The sequence below is a fragment of the Rosa rugosa genome, chromosome 3 (assembly GCF_958449725.1).
Source record: "Rosa rugosa chromosome 3, drRosRugo1.1, whole genome shotgun sequence".
Classification (NCBI taxonomy): domain Eukaryota; kingdom Viridiplantae; phylum Streptophyta; class Magnoliopsida; order Rosales; family Rosaceae; genus Rosa; species Rosa rugosa.
The window spans coordinates 42,227,192-42,243,886 of record NC_084822.1 but is presented as its reverse complement, the minus strand read 5'-3'; the positions used below and the strand labels follow the sequence as shown (position 1 = coordinate 42,243,886).

At 41.9% G+C, this 16,695-nt stretch overlaps 2 pseudogenes; both read right to left on the bottom strand.

The window, feature by feature from the left end:
- Positions 1–2,001: 2,001 nt before the first annotated feature.
- LOC133735492 (prunin 1 Pru du 6-like) lies at positions 2,002–3,978 on the bottom strand (annotated as a pseudogene).
- An 8,926-nt stretch (positions 3,979–12,904) lies between these two features.
- On the bottom strand, positions 12,905–16,081 carry LOC133740159 (prunin 1 Pru du 6-like; annotated as a pseudogene).
- Positions 16,082–16,695: the final 614 nt, after the last annotated feature.

Here is a 16,695-nt window from a genome sequence, read left to right as displayed (position 1 = left end):
AATGGATGAAGTTGACCCAATTTATAAACTCCTAAACAAGTTCATCCCTATTTTTCAACTTGATTGAAATTCATATTCTCAACATACATTAGTAATTATTGTTTGGACCCAAAATAAGCATTTTGGCCTGACAAGGCGTGTCTTGGAGAAATTGAGCCAATATCAGTGGCTCAAGCTATATATTGTCGACAAGTTCAAAATATATATTTAGAGGCTAAATAAAGCCTACTATGAAAGCATGGAAGCATGGAAACATGAAAAGTCAACTTTAGCACATTTTCCTACTTCGGCTAGGAGAAACCGAGCTAAACAAGGAAGGAGGGGCGGCAGACTGACCAAATGAACTTGAAATGAGCTGAAACTCTGCAGATCCATTCTAGACAGCCCAAGGATCATTTCTTATGAAGAGTGCCAGAGCTTTTTTTGAGTGGAAGGCCTTCAAACAATCAGCCCAATTTTCTACAGAAGCAAAACTGGAAAACTGGACCTGTAAGAGTTCCAGCAGCATTTTCGGCCCAACCACATGGAATAAAAATCTGAAAATTTGTCAGGATGATCTACACTCATAGTGGAAAATTTCATATGAAGAAGTCGAAGGCATATAATGAAGTCTTGTTGGAGAAATAATTGAAGGAATAAAGGGGCAGAAACTGACCTAAAACCAGCTCAATATTCACATGTTCATGTTTCCTACCCACATGAAGAAAGCTAGATGCTTTTCTCTTTTTCCTTGGATATATTTTTCTTCTACAATCTCTTTAATAGATCATCACCACTTCCATGTTGCTGCACCTTCATGCTTTGCTTTCATTTCATCTTTTCTCTATCTTTTCCATATTTTACAAGTGAACTTAGATCTACTTTCATTATTTTTCTTCCACTCATCATTTCACTCTTCTTTTTCTTCCCTATATAAACACCTTCTCCTCTCATTCTAAAAACACTCATTCACATACAACAACAACATCTCTAAGATGATCTAAGTTCTCTCTAGAGCAAACCTCTCTAAGAGCAACTCCTCTCATTCTCTTTCTCTTAGCGGTGATCACACTCCTAGTCCTAGTCTTCTCAGAAGCCGACTTTCAGTGCCACCAAACCCTCTGTCAACGTACTTCGGTCCTAGTCTCCTCGGGAGCCGACGGTAGTGCCGCGACCACAACGGTTACAGAACCAGCCAAGCAAGGGTAACGCCCTAGCAACCCAGCCAAGCTAAAGTCACGCTTTAGCAAGATCTCAATACTTCCCGGTGATGTCGCTCTGCTCGATCTACAATATTGAGTATCGATTGTGTTAACAAGAAGAGACTTCAGCAAAGTCCTCACCACGAGGCAGAAAGAATCCCCATGACGAGGTTGGTGCTCTCCTCGTCTACAATCGCTTGAAAAGAAGTCAGGTCAAGGGACATCCCCGACGACCGCACCCGAACGGTGCTGGCACGCCAGCGCAAAAAAAAGAGACTGTTGACCAGCTGCAGCAAAATTGGAGCCAAACAATTATATAAAAAAAAAAATCTTTTTATATATATTTTTTTTTCCCGCATTTCTTCTCTTTCCTTTCTCCTTTTCTTCTTTACCATTCCTCTGAAAACACCACATCTGTCAAGTGAAATAATCCATTTGGAGGAAAAGGTTATCATGATAACAATGACACAAGTCACACAACCATAGGTTGCGTTAGGAATATTGAACAAATTCTTTGCAAAACTAGCAGTAGCTTGGCTAGTTTATATGTTTGCAGTAATGTTCTCTGGATAGCTGATCGTATGGATTTGATATGATGTGTTAATTGGTCATGTAATTATATCATCAGTACCATGTAAAGAAGAGAGTTTATTAGATAGCAAAAGATTACAAGTGCGTAGTAGCTTGATATTTCCTAATTCGTACAGTAGATTTCTCCTCATTACAACACAGCCATATAAAAGCCATTTTTATTCTTTGTACCCTTAGCTAGCTTGTACCATCCAAAAACAACTACGTGCCGCATTACATTTTATTTACATTTCATTACTCATGCATTCATTTACGCAATAGCCCACCAGCTCCTCTGGGATTGGGAAGACCTTGAAGAGCTCAAAGCAACAGTCTCCTGTCTGTTGTATTTGAGATTCCTTGCCTGTTGTCGGTCAATCTGGTATGCGTTAGCAAGGACGACGTCGGGGAGTGCCCGCAGGACTGAGGTCCGGCCTGCCAGAGTGTTAATCTTGGCATTGTCCTGGGTCTTGAAGGCAACGTACTCGTAGCCGTTGTTGCTAGCCTTTTGTAACACTGCGTGGTTCTGTGGCACAATGAAGAGCTGTCCCTGGCGGACTTCGTTGTCCAAGATGGCCTGGCCGTTGTCGTTCACAACCTGAACCCTAGCGCTACCTCTAATGACGTAGTACACTTCGTGGGCGTTCAAGTTCTAGTGTGGGCTGTAGATAGCATTCTGCATGTAGATGATAATTAATAGACAATTACTTGAGCTCAAACAGTCAATAAGTTACTTGGTATTGACAGAAATGGAGTATACTTACATTGTAGAAGAAGCCTCTCTCAGCGCTGAGGTCAAGGTACCTCAGAATAGGCAACTTAAAGCTGTTGAGGGTGCTGATGCGACCGGCTTGGGGACTGAAGACGTCAGCACGTGAAGGCCTGCCAATATTCTCTCTGATCTTCCAGTTGCAGAGAGTTTCCTCAAGACCATTTTGTCCCTGTTGTCTCTAAATTCCCTGTTCTTGTCTTTCCTCCTGTTGTGACTGTGGCGGCTGGATAAAATCAAGACGTCCTCTAACTCTGACGATTTGGGGTCTGTTGTCGTTTTGTCCCTGAAGCTGCTGCGCAGTCTGTTGGTCAATGTTCAGAGCGTCAGCGAGGAGCTGTGTGTTGAAGCCAGCGAAGATGTTGTTGTTGTTGTTTCCATGCTGTTGTTGCTGGTGCCTGCTCCTTCCTCCTTGCTGTTGCTGTTGCTGGTCCTGGTCCTGGTCCCATTGACTTTGGCCTTGCCCTTGTTGTCCACGTCCTTGCTGGCCCCTTCGACTCTGGCTTTGCCCTTGTTGGTTAAACTCATCTTGTGGGTTACCAGCAAGATAGAATCTCTACATACGTAGCAGATCAGCAATAAAAAGTAACCTACCAGTAAGTATGCTAATATATTTGGGAGTGTGAATGGACAGTGTGCTCATAAGTATATATATTAATTTACCCTAGGGTTACGATCAAGCTGGTTTTGGTTGTTGCTAATGTCAAGAAGACTGACAGCAACAAGAGGTTGGTCACCGTCATTGTAGGACCAGTAGGTGACTCCGGCAGGAATAGCAATAATATCACCTTCTTTTATGCGTCGAACCTTCTGGTGTCTGTCTAGCTGTTCGAAGCTCTCTTGTCCCCGTTGGCCTTGCTGTCCTTGTTGTCTATCATGCTGTCCATGGCCTTGTTGTCCCTGTTGGCGTTGGTGTTGTTGTTGTTCTTCCTCTTCTTGTTCTTGTTGACCCCGTTGTCCACGACCTTGCTGTCCATGGCGCCCCTGCTGCCCTTGCCCTTGTTGTTCTTCATCAGATTGTTCAGATTCTTCGAAAGTCTCAGGACAGCCAGGAAATACAGTAGATAGAAAACCACTTCCTGCAGTAGTTATATGAATATATTAGACATTATACATATCCAACATTTGTAATATTACAAATGGTTCCAGTTACACAATACCTTGGACTATGTAAATGAGTTGTGGAGCGTGGGTGTAAGAAGGCAAGTGAAGGCCATTTCTTTCAATGGTGATTCGTTGAACAGCAACACCAGCGCACTGGAAGTCGTCGCGGTTGTAGTCCCAGGACTCGATCCTACCCGCTTCAGTTTCAATGCGGTTATCAGGTTCGCGAGCTTGGAGCTGATCTAGCTGGCACTCGTTCTGCTGGCTTGACTGAGATTGTTGGCGAGCTGCTAAGCAGCTGTGGAAGAGGACAAGCAAGCAAAGAGAAAAGGCGAGAGCTATAGGCTTAGCCATTGTAATGATCAGAGTGATAGCTAGCTAGTTGTGGTGAAGTGGCGAGTAGAAGGTGTTGGTATTTATAGGATGGAGAAGGTAAAGAGGGAAAGAGATAAGTATAACATGATCTGTGAAGAGTCTGAAGCCATCCTTCTCTTTGCATGGCAATAGCATTTCACAGTGTTACACCTCATTTCTTCCAGGGCAGGTGGCTCATGGCTTCAGAGAAGATACAAAGTGCTTTGACAAAGGTGGCAACCAGGTGGGGTTTGCCATGATTGTCTGCAAGTGAAGCAAAATTCTACTGCCTTGAACCTGGTCCAATATAGGGCAAAATTAATGAGAGGACTAAGATATGTTCTTTCTAATTTTAGTAAATTAATATTACATCAGCACCAACCTGGTGAACATCTTCTATGATCTAGGCAAGGTTCAAAAATGAATGTTCTTATCTTCCTAGTTCCTATAGCCATCATATGAGAGTGAAAATTTAATATTTAGAACTTATGCACATATCCCATCATTAAAACTTTGAAGTTCATAACTCTTGTTGGAATACTTTGACCCATCAAACTAATCACATCACCTATATACTTTTCCTACACACACACCAAAAAAAAAAATCTGATAAAGATTGAAAACTGTATAAATCTTGGGATTACTGTGAACAACAATGTGCAGATTCCAACCTTAGAGATTAGTTCAGTAAAAAGTTCATGAAATAAAACCATACAATATACATAAATAAAATGCTATGCAATCATGCATAAAATATATTCACAATACAAAATACTTTGACAGAAGTTTTACTTCAATTTGAAGCTTCTTGTGATAAAGGATGTAGACTTCAACTGTTCTACACAATCTATAAAATCTAATGCTTCATGGGCTGCTCAAGTCCTGAAGGGATTGTATTATCCTATGCTTAGGAGAGCCTGAGGGCTTCATCTGTATGGATAGCCATATTATTATGTCTTAATCTATTGAAATTTTGACCGTATAATAGGGTTCCTAATTTCCATAAAGGCTATGTTCTGTCTTATCTCCTATGCTCCTTAAAATGATACTGAACCCTCTTTTAATCTAATATGATGCAACTTTCTTTTATGAAAATATCTTGCAACGTTGTTTTATGGCATTTTTTGTGATATTGAGTGGATCAATACAATGCTGACATGGTGTATAACTTAAACAGCCACTCAGAAAGACTCTTAAGGCTTGTATTCTCCTGACATAAGGAAAATAAGGCCTATAAACCAATATTGGTTGAACTAACTAGGGGCAACCATTGCCTCTTGTGAAGTCTCCTCCTGAAAAAAATCTATTGCTCTATTTACCCAAGGTTTGGAATATCTGCCAATTTCCGATACACCAACCTATCTCCTTTTTACCAGCAGTCAACATTTCCTCTCTCCCAACAAATGCTGTTCTTTCTGGAAATATATCCTTACATTTGTGTACCAGTATATGTGTGAGTGTGAGTTGTGACAGCTGATATTTTAAACCTTGTGGTTTAGGCCCCTCCCATTATAAAGCCTCTAATGTTACGGCTTCTGCTAAGGACGCAGCTCTGGCTCCCCAAGCTAATTAATGCTACTTCTAGAATGCAATTGTTTTCCACGCAATGATTAGCCAGAGGAAAACTCAAGGAACTCCCATGACTCTGATAATATTATTGGTCTCAAGTCTCAACCCTCTTCTTTAAAAGTCAGTGAAGAGGTTACTTCCCCTTAAACTGGTGATGATGTTCAACCAATGCTAAGCCAATTGGCGAACATTTTCGCGAAAGTGGTGGGCTCAAATGAAGGTCAATAAGACAAATATCCTTCCAAATAGTCATTCCAAATGACTACTACTAAAAATGTTGATTCCAACAAAATTGGCTTTTAACCTTTTTTGAGACATGAAATTAATTGGCTTTTAATTAACTCATTTTAACTCAATTTCTAACGACTTCCAAATGGTCGTAGTCATAATTTGCATTCAAAAACCTTTTGATAGTTTGGTAGGAGAATTAAATCCATAATTTGCATTGAGTCGTTGTCAAACGACTTCCCAATATCACTTGTTCCAAATTAACTTCTTTACCTCTTTGCCAAATAAATAAATAAATAACTTTCTTTAGCTAAGAATCAATCGTCCTACTATGTACTATTTGTAGAAAAATACGACTTCAAGTTATTTCTTGCTCAAAAAGCAGAGAATTTTCTCTCTCTAGAGACTACCGTCTTCCTCTAACCTAGGGTTTCGTTCCCTTCATCTTAGTCTCGTCCGGCGGCTCCCGCGCCGAGCCAGGCCTTTGGTCTCGTCGGAATGCGGTGAGTGCAGCCGGGCGGGGAGTATTCATTCAACGGAGCTGGGTGACTCTTGCAAGCTTGAGTTTCTCTGGGATCGTCGGGATTGGGGTTTCCGATGGGAGGTCGGTGTCGGATTCTAGATTGCAGCTCTGAGGCTATGGAGGTCGTGGTACAGGTCCCATACAGCGGCGGCGTGAAGGGGGAGATCGACGACTTGGGGTGCTGCGGATCCACATCTGGTGGGATTTGGGTTTGTGTTCGGTACGCCGGGTCTCGTTCGGACTTCTTGGAGCGTCGTCGAGGTGGCAAAACGATGGGGTGTGCTTGGACGGGTGGTGGCGGTTGTGGCAGGGGTGGTGGTCACGTTTGCAGCTGTGCAGCGTCTGCCCTAGCAGATGAGGTGGTGTCTGGGCCTGAGATGGGCTGTTCCTTTTGGACCTTGGGCTGACTTTTCTTTTGGGCTCAACTATTGTTTTATGGTTTATGTTTTTACTTTTCCAATAACTCCCTATTTTTTGGGAAGATAGTGGGCTTCGGCCCAAGAAAGTCTGGCTAGGCTTAGTCAGCATAAGTCTGCACAATTATGGTTTCTTTTTACACCAAGTTAATGAATCTCCTGGAGTACCACAATTGAGTGCATTGACGAAGGGAGATTCAAGATAGTTTTCTTAGTGTAACCTGAGATTTGTAGTTGTGTAGGCTCTTGAATATTTGAGCGACAATGTACTAGTGGATGGTACCCGTATTCCCTTACCTGCTTGACCACTGAGTTAGGGTACAAGCATATGGGGTTTATTTGTCTGTGCCGTTCTGGCTTTGGGATTAAATGAAATCTCTATTACTCTGTCAAAAAAAAAAAATCGTCCTACTATGTTGAACATAGCTAATTGATAAAGTGATAAACCCAATTAAAGGGTACATACAAACAGTTGAAGCCCATAACTAAGTAGACGGTAATGAACAGCAAATAACTAAATTTAATAGCAGACTCACATTTCCAGTTTCAGGTCACTGGTTGCAGGAACAGTGCATTAACGCCCTCGTAGAGCAATCTCGCCTCCGACGCTTCGTTGCCAGTCGGAATATGCAGCCGGATAACTCGATCCGGCCACCCCATCCTCACTGGTTGTCTGGTTCACATTTTGTTGGGTTAAGTCTTTTCTTCCTGTTTCTGGCGGGTCTACCAGTTCAGTTGGTATTGGCCACCACTCTTCCAGCTCTCATCGTTTATTGTTTTACTTTTTATTTTATTTTTAAGTATGTCGTGCATGTTATGATTGGTCCACGTGGAAAACAATTGGCTCGATTCTTTTCTTGTTTCATTAACCGGTGTAAGGTATTTTGAGACTACAAAATAATTACTCAACACCAATAAACTCGTCAAATTGTTTGTAAGTTTTTTTTTTTTTTTGGAAATAGAAGTTGATTTCATTAGATCAACAACCAATATGCTAGAGTCTACCATAACTTACAAAAGTAAAACTTGGCAAAAAAATCCGAACTAAACTATCTAAGCTAGAGCATATTATTATAATCTCTGGGACGCTCGCATTTAAGCAAGCCTATCTAAGAATGCATAAAACTCGCCCTCTACGAAAAGGAAATCATTCAACTAGTCATTTCTTGCCAATCACGCAATTGTGGTACAAGCAAGAAACTAGAAACGTCATAGAAGACTCATAGAGGTCCATTCACTCTCACATAAGCTTTACCCCAAGTAACAGAAACTAAAAAAGAGCCAACTCCTTCCCTTTCGGGTTGGAGTGTTTCCCCACAAACTGCTTCTTCTTTAGAGACTTGTTCTTCTCTTTATCCTCACCATGCTTTGAGATCTTCTACTTGTCCCCAGAAGACGACTTATTCCTACTACCAAAAGGTCATCCTCGCTTCCGCTTCATACTCCCAGAGTGAGTCTCCTCATGTACCGGATCCAGGCTAAGATTTTCAGAATCAAGGATGAGGTTTCTCTTACCCACAGCCAAGCTCAATTTCAGCTTCTTAGGGGAGATAGTCAGGCTGTCTTCTGGCCCTCGACGCTTGCCAGTTATGCACTTTGGAGTTTCTGCTGTCCCCTGAAGTTCACGCACCACAACCTATCACTTTTGCTTCGGAAACAAAGCATTCAAGCATGGCTCCCCACTCGGACCAGGATCTGGAGTCCGAAATACCAAGGGTGGACACAGGGTAGGAACCCTAACTCTCACACCAGTATTGAGCCCACTACTACTAGCATTGCCAGATGCTGACCCTGCCTAAACTCCTTGCGCTGGCGAGCCCCCAGTAGTCGTCTCCGGCACCGTGTTCTGGGACCCCAAAATAGTTCGCTCGGCTTCATCATCATCTTCATCTAGCATCGGCCCTGAGCACGGCAATCCCACATGCTTGACGAGTCCACAAACTGAGCATCTCCCGTAAAGCCTTGTCATATCAGAATTGGCATCAAAAATCGACTTCATCTTCCACCAAGTACCACCGTTTGAAAGGCAATGGTTTGTTTAGCGGGATCTCAACCCTAATCCGGAGTTTCCCAGTCTTCTTAGCATTCTTATCAATTTCTTGGAAATCCCCAACGTATACTGGATCATGGTCATGACACGTTCAGACCGGAATGCTGGTGGTATTCCCTGAAGAGTTATCTAATACGATTCCATGGTTATGGGCACTTTCTCCACCAGCATGATGTCATCATACCATGCTAGAGCCATCGGCGCGTGATTATACCCCCATGAAGCACCACGCCAGATCTGAAATCGATCAGACGGATTCGACAGCGTGAAGAGCACCCTCTTCCCTTCTGTTTCCTCCACCTGAAATGACCCATTAACCCTCCAGGTGTTGCGAAACATCCCCATAAAAACTTGACTTTGAAATCCCGAGCGGTGAGAAGCTTGCCCACCAAGAATAGGTTTGCCTGTCGCAAACCCTTGCCCTGCATTGGGCGCAAATCAATCTGCCTCTTGCCTTTAGTGATAGCAAGAGAGGAGGCTAGTTTAGTAGCCATTGCATCAACAGAAGACATCTTGTTGACAAGAAGAAGCACATAACCGAAACCCTAACCCTACGTTTTAAGAGAGAGAGTTGACGGTTCAAACTAGATTTTTTGTTTGTGATAGGAATTTAACTTTAAGTTTAAAACATGAAACTTTTTATTTTTGTTTAAGAATTTATCTTTTCGAGTACAAATTGATAAACAAAAAACTATTACGGTTTTTGTTGTTTTTACAGTAGACTATTATTCTAAGCTGAGCCAATTGCAAGGTTGAACTCATTCAAGTTGATTTGAGCTCAATTTTGAAAAATAAATTATTGGAGTCGAACTTAGTTTGAGTTGACAAAAATAAGATAATAATTGAAATCATTCAAGCTGGATTTTTTTATCACCTTTTTTTTTTTTTTTTGGAGAAATGTATCATTTCATAAAAGGGGCGAAGCCCATAACAAACAAGGACCAAAGAAAAGACTGTGGCCCAAGTATAAGTACAAACATAAAGTTATACACCCCAGCTAAATTAAACGCGATCTAGCAGATGGAGAGAACAACTAGCAACTGGAAAAAAAAAAAACAGCCGAGAAAAGGAAACTAAACTACAAAAGCCATTCTAGCTTAAGTAACAGCATGTGGAGGGCACGGAAGACCATCATTTCGTAGCACAAGGGACGGGACGGTGGTGGCCTACTGGCCCATCTGTTAAGACCCACCGACCGATATCCAAGCAAGGCTGCCGCATGGGCTGCTTGATTTGCTTCACGGGGAATCCAATCCCAAGAGACATGATCAAAGAACTTGCATCTCCACTTGATTTCTTCGATGATCTGGGTAACTTTCCAATTTTTGCATTTGTGATTAGACTTTAACTCACTGATAATCTCTAGTGAGTTAGATTGAATTTAAATCTTTCTCAGGTTGTGATCGGTGGCTAAATTGATTCCCAGAAGGATTGCATTGGCTTCTGCAGCTTCTACAGTACAATTCTGGGCATATGCAGCCGCTCCCCCAATAACACAACCGCAATGGTCGCGCAATAGAACACCAATCCCACCAGAGATTGGGCTAGCCCACGCTGCATCACAATTGATGGCGATGGTATAAGGAGGAGGGGGGTTCCAGCTGTGTGTGGAATCAATCGACTGGTATGCCAGACTTGGCTCAGCTGCTTTCAGAAACTCAAGAGCCGATTTCATCCCAATCTTTAGAACAAAAGAATGAAAGATCTGGTGTTTATCAATTCTTAGTCCCAAAGGGGAACCAAACCAAACCATTTCAACCCAATGGCACAGAAGAAGAATGTGCTCTATAGATTCATCATAATTGCCACAAATTGGACAAATAGGGGAACCTGCTAGTTTTCACTTGTAGAGAGAGCATCTTTAGCAGACTCTCTATTGTGGCTCCTTAGCTATTTTGGAGAGCATGTTTAGCTTTTCATCTATTTTAGCAGCTGCACCAGACTCCTAAGTGGCTCTCTATTATAACTTTTAGCTATCTCGCTCCTAAATATAGAGAGCGGGATGAGGCTCTCTATAATTTAAAACATTCCTCTTAAGTTATTTTATGTAATTTATAAATACATTTAAACTATTTAATATTCATTTAAAAAATAATATAAATTCAAAACTAGCTAAAATAGAGAGCATTGATGCAGACGTAATTCTAAAGTGGCTAGCTAAAATGACTTTTTAGCAACTTTAGCTAAAATTTGACTCAAAAATGGCTAGCATTGCTAAAGATGCTCTAAGAAAGCAGGGGATAGCTCCATTTAGGACTTTCCATAGAAAGATCTTGATTTTTGGTAGAGAAGTAATGTTCCATAATAATTAACTTCCAGCATCTACTATCCACAGAGTGGGAGGTTCCGCTTTTGTGGGTGATAGGGGAAGTGATCTGCTGGCAATGGATTAAGTGATATCCTGTCTTGACAGTATAATCACCACTCTTGTTCCAAGGCCATATCCACTTGTCAACTCCACCCCCCTGCCAATAGGAACAGACATTATCTTTTCTACCTCAGAGGGTAGTAAGATGTGGAGGATATGGTCGAGAGCCCAAGTTCGAGTGTCTAGATCAATAATTTCAGCAACTCTATTTGGAGCATCACTAGGGATAGTATCAATAGTGTGAACCAGACCAAAATTAGGAGGAATCCAGTAATCAGTCCATATATTAATGGATGAGCCATTGATGACTTGCCAGCAAAAGCCCTTAAGAGCTATATCCCTTGCTTCCAAAAGACTTGACCAACCTCATGAAGCCCGGTATCCTTTTTCAGCCTTGGTGAAGTCACAATTCAGGAAGTATCGGACTTTTGTCACCCGAGCCCATAGGGAATCAGGGTGCTATATAAGACGCCAAGCCTGCTTGGTTAGGAGGGCTAGATTGAAATGGTGGAGGTCCCTGAAACCTAAACCTCCCATGTCCTTAGGCTTGCCCAAGTATTCCCAACTATTCCAGTGGATCTTGTTGCCAATTTCGTTAAAACCCTACCAAAAGTTACCGAGGACAGAGTTAATATCATCGCAGATACCTTTAGGAAATTTGAAGCAAGCCATATGATAAGCGGGGACCGCCATAGCCATAGATTTGATCAAAACTCCTCTACCTGTTTGAGACAAAGTTTGCTGTTTCCAGCCATCAATCTTGTGTCTGCTCTTCTCTTTGATAAAAGAAAGGGCTTCACTTTTAGACCTACCCCATATGGTTGGTAGTCCAAGATAGGAACCGGGGTTGTCCACCACGACAATCTTAAGTAGGGAGCACATGAGGTGCTTCATTTGATCCGGAGTGTTAGGGGAAAAATAAATGCTGGACTTCTCATGATTAATGAGTTGCCCAAATGCAGTACAATACTCCGAGAACACCCTAGTCAACTGTCAACAATTAAGAAGGGTTGCCTTCATGAAAAAGAGGGCATCATCAGCAAAGAAAAAGTGTGAAATAGTCGGGCAAGATCGGGTAAGCTTGACCCCAGTGAGAATATTTTCTTGTATTGCCTTTGTCAATCTCAAAGATAGAAACCTCACTGACAATGAGAAATAAGTAAGGGGAGAGGGGATCGCCTTGCCTAAGGCCCCTGCTTGGAAGGAAAAAACCTGCCCGGATTCCCATTTAGCACTATAGAGAAAGAGACCGTGGTCACACAGACCATGATTAAATTGACCCAACCTCTAGAGAAACCAAATCTGATTAGAGCCGCTTCAAGAAAGTCCCACTCAACTCGGTCATAAGCCTTGTTCATATTGAGTTTCAGCCCAAATTCATGATTATCACCCTCCCTTTTGATCACCTTGGTATTGTCTAAATACAGCTCATTTACGCTCTTCTTATGCTTGAAGCGTGTTCCTCTTTCCTAGGTCATCTGTAAAGGAAAAGAAAGACATTATATGGGAGAAATATGCAACTCAATTTGGAAGAAAGGTAATACGTTGTGACCTCAACGATGTAATGGTATGTTATTCATCTTCAGAAATGGGTAAAGGGCATATAATTGCTCATTCTGGTTATGTCCTGTAGTATCAGTAAATTGGTCACAAGTATTACCTATCGAATGCATATCATGAGTAACTTCCGGCTCACTGTATATGTTAATATACATTCTATCCGCAATCACAGCCAAAGTCAATTACAGTAAGGGGCAAAGATTTGCAATTTAGATCAACTCCAAGTTACTCGAGGCAAAGAGAGAATTCATTAAAGAGAATATGAATACAAGTACGCACGTAGTAGCCATATAAGGCAATTTTTATTCACTCTACCCTTTAGCTAGCTTTTACCATATTCAGTTATTCACCGTCCAAAAAACACTACGTGCCGCATCACATATTTGTATTCATACTTATACAAACATTTCAGCAATATCCCACCAGTTCCTCTGGGATCGAGAAGACCTTGATGAGCTCAAAGCAACAGTCTCCTGCCTGTTGTACTTGAGAGTCCTTGCCTGTTGTCGATCAATCTGGTATGCGTTAGCGAGGACCACGTCGGGGAGTGCCCGCAAGACTGAGGTCCGGCCGGCAAGAGTGTTAATCTTAGCATTATCTTGGGTCTTGAAAGCAATGTACTCGTATCCATTGTTGCTAGCCTTCTGCAACACTGCATGGTTCTGTGGCACTATGAAGAGCTGTCCCTGGCGGACCTCATTGTCCAAGATGGCCTGGCCATTGTCATTCACAACCTGAACCCTAGCACCACCTCTAATGACGTAGTAGACTTCATGGGCGTTCAAGTTCCAGTGAGGACTGTAGATAGCATTCTGCAAGTACCACAAACAAAATTAATAATCATAATGAATCAAACAATTAATTCAAAATGACAAATATGCATGCCTATATTGATTGATTTGAGTATACTTACATTGTAGAAGAAGCCTCTCTCAGCGCTGAGGTCAAGGTACCTGAGAATAGGCAACTTAAAGCTGTTGAGGGTGCTGATGCGACCAGCTTGGCGACTGAAGACGTCGGCGCGTGAAGGCCTGCCAATATTCTCTCTGATCCTGAAGTTACAGAATGTCTCCTCAAAACCATTCTGTCGTTGTTGTCCCTGTTGTCTCTGTATTCCCTGTTGTTGTCTTTCCTCCTGTTGTGATCGTGGTGGTTCGATGAAATCAAGACGTCCTCTAACTCTCACAATTTGGGGTCGGTTGTCGTTTTGTCCCTGAAGCTGCTGGGCAGTCTGTTGGTCGATGTTCAGAGCGTCAGCGAGAAGCTGTGTGTTGAAGCCGGCGAAGATGTTGTTGTTGTTGTTTCCTTGTTGTTGTTGCTGGTGCCTGCTCCTTCCACCATGCTGTCGCTGTTGCTGGTCCTGGTCCCATTGACTTTGGCCTTGCCCTTGTTGTCCACGTCCTTGCTGGCCCCGTCGACTCTGGCTTTGCCCTTGTTGGTTAAACTCATCTTGTGGGTTACCAGCAAGATAGAATCTCTACATACATAACATCATGCATGTGATCAGAAAAAACTAGCAAGCCAACAGTAAGAGTACTAATGTACCTTCACAAAAGAAAATGTATATGTATTATATATGTTAATTAGTTTACCCTGGGGTTACGGTCAAGCTGGTTTTGTTGGTTGCTGATATCAAGAAGATTGACAGCAACAAGAGGTTGGTCACCGTCGTTGTAGGACCAGTAAGTGACTCCAGCAGGAATAGCAATCACATCACCTTCTCTGATGCGTCGAACCTTCTGGTGTCTGTCTAGCTGTTCGAAGCTCTCTTATCCCTGTTGGCCTTGCTGCCCTTGTTGTCTATGACGACCTTGTTGTCCACGGCCTTGTTGTTGTTGTTGCTCATACTCTTCTTGTTCTTGCTGCTCTTGTTGTCCACGACCTTGCTGGCCTTGTTGTTCTTCATCAGATTGCTCAGATTCTTCGAAAGTTTCAGGACAGCCAGGGAAAACAGTTGATAGAAAACCATTGCCTACAGGGTGTAAATGAACAAATTAACCACATATGTACTTACATTCAACAAATTGATACTAAATTTAACAGTTGCATTTGCACAATACCTTGGACGACATAAGTGAGTTGTGGAGCGTGGGTGTAAGAAGGCAAGTGAAGGCCATTTCTTTCAATGGTAATTCGTTGAACGGCAACACCAGCACACTGGAAGTCGTCCTGGTTGTAGTCCCAGGACTCAATCCTACCCGCTTCAGTCTTAATGCGGTTATCAGGTTCGCGGGCTTGGAGCTGATCTAGTTGGCACTCATTCTGCTGGCTCGACTGAGATTGTTGGCGAGCTGCTAAGCAGCTGTGGAAGAGGAAAAGCAAGCAGAGAGAAAAGGTGAGAGCTATAGGCTTAGCCATAGTGAGGATCAGAGAGATAGCTAGCTAGTTGTGGTGAAGCAGCGAGTAGAAGGTATTGGTATTTATAGGAGAGAGGAGGTGATGAGGTTAGATAAGTACAGAATGATGTGTAAGGAACCTCAAGCCATTTTTCTCTATGCATGCTATCAATATTCCACATTCTTACACCTCATTTCTTTCAGGGCAGGTGGCTCATGGCTTCAGAGAAGATACAAAGTGCCTTGAACAAGGTGTCAACCAGGTGGGGATGCCATGATTGTCTGCAAGTGCAGCAAAGTTTTACTGCCCTGAACCTGGTCCAATATAAGGCAAAATTAATGATAGGAATAAGATCTATAGTTGTTCCATGCATAGTATGGTAAAGTAAAATCATACCAACACCAACCTAACCTGATAAACTCATCTATGATCTATGCATGGTGAAAAATGATAACATTCTCATCTTTCCTATAGCAATCATGCATCTTCTATCCTTTTATGAGTCAAAATTCAATATTTCAGATTTATGCAAATAAATTCTTACTAAAAATAGTGCATTACGTCCATCACTATCCTTTCATGAGCGTTTATATAAGTTTCTTTGCAAACAAAATCTGAAGGCCATCACTATTCTTGAAACTACTGTGACCCATCCACGTAATCACCTTAGCTATCTACCTTTCCCATCTGATAAAGATTCAGAATTTGCGCCATTACTCCTACAATTTTCATAATAATCTGCTAATAGGTGAAATCTATTCATCTGTAGAAAGGCTTTTCCTTGACAATCCAACCTTAACACTCTGTTGGGATGGAGTAAATTCAAAACAAGACTTTATTTTTACAACTTTGTTATAGAAGATTATAAGGCATTAATAGACGATATGGTTGAAAGAATTGGATGCAATCCCCTCAACTGCATTTCAAAAAAAACAATATTCAAAGAGTCATTTTGCGTTCTTTTCTTTTCCAACTCAAAAACTTGAACAAACCTTGATTCTGATACTCTAAACACGGAATCTAACCCAGAACCAGTCCAAAGCGCGCGAAAGATGAATACAGAAAAACATAATGCGGTACGTGAACATGTGTTCTCTTTAGCAACATCCTGAAAAAGAAAATACAGTGCAATCATTCACAAAACACATGGCATACAAACCTATTTGCACAAATGGGTTACAAATGTCTAACAAAAGCTTAGACTTTAGATATCAAGAACATTCCAATTTGGCCCTTCTTACCAAAAATTAGACTCGCAAACTCGAATTTCAAGTCGGCTGTTGTTGAATCACGTATTACCTCGTGAAGCGAGTCTCGTAGCTGACGACGTTGCATTGCCTTCTCGTCGGAGTATGAGGCCGTATAAATCGATTCGGCGACCACGTCTTCCATCTTTCCCTTCGTTTCCGATTTCCTGGTTTGCTCTCTGGTTTTCTTTTTCTCAGCTCAGAATACTGTTGTAAGTACAAGATTTTGTACATGTTATTTGTTGGCATTCCCATACAAAGCTAGTGAAGTATATCATGACAATTCATCACTGAAGAAGCTGGAAAAGGGCCTAATACTGGTCTCAAATACGTTACAGGTAAATGCATCTCATGAGTCAGCATATGCATTGGGATTGCAACCTGTGTTGCAATCCTTGAGTCAGTCCTAGGTTTTAGGA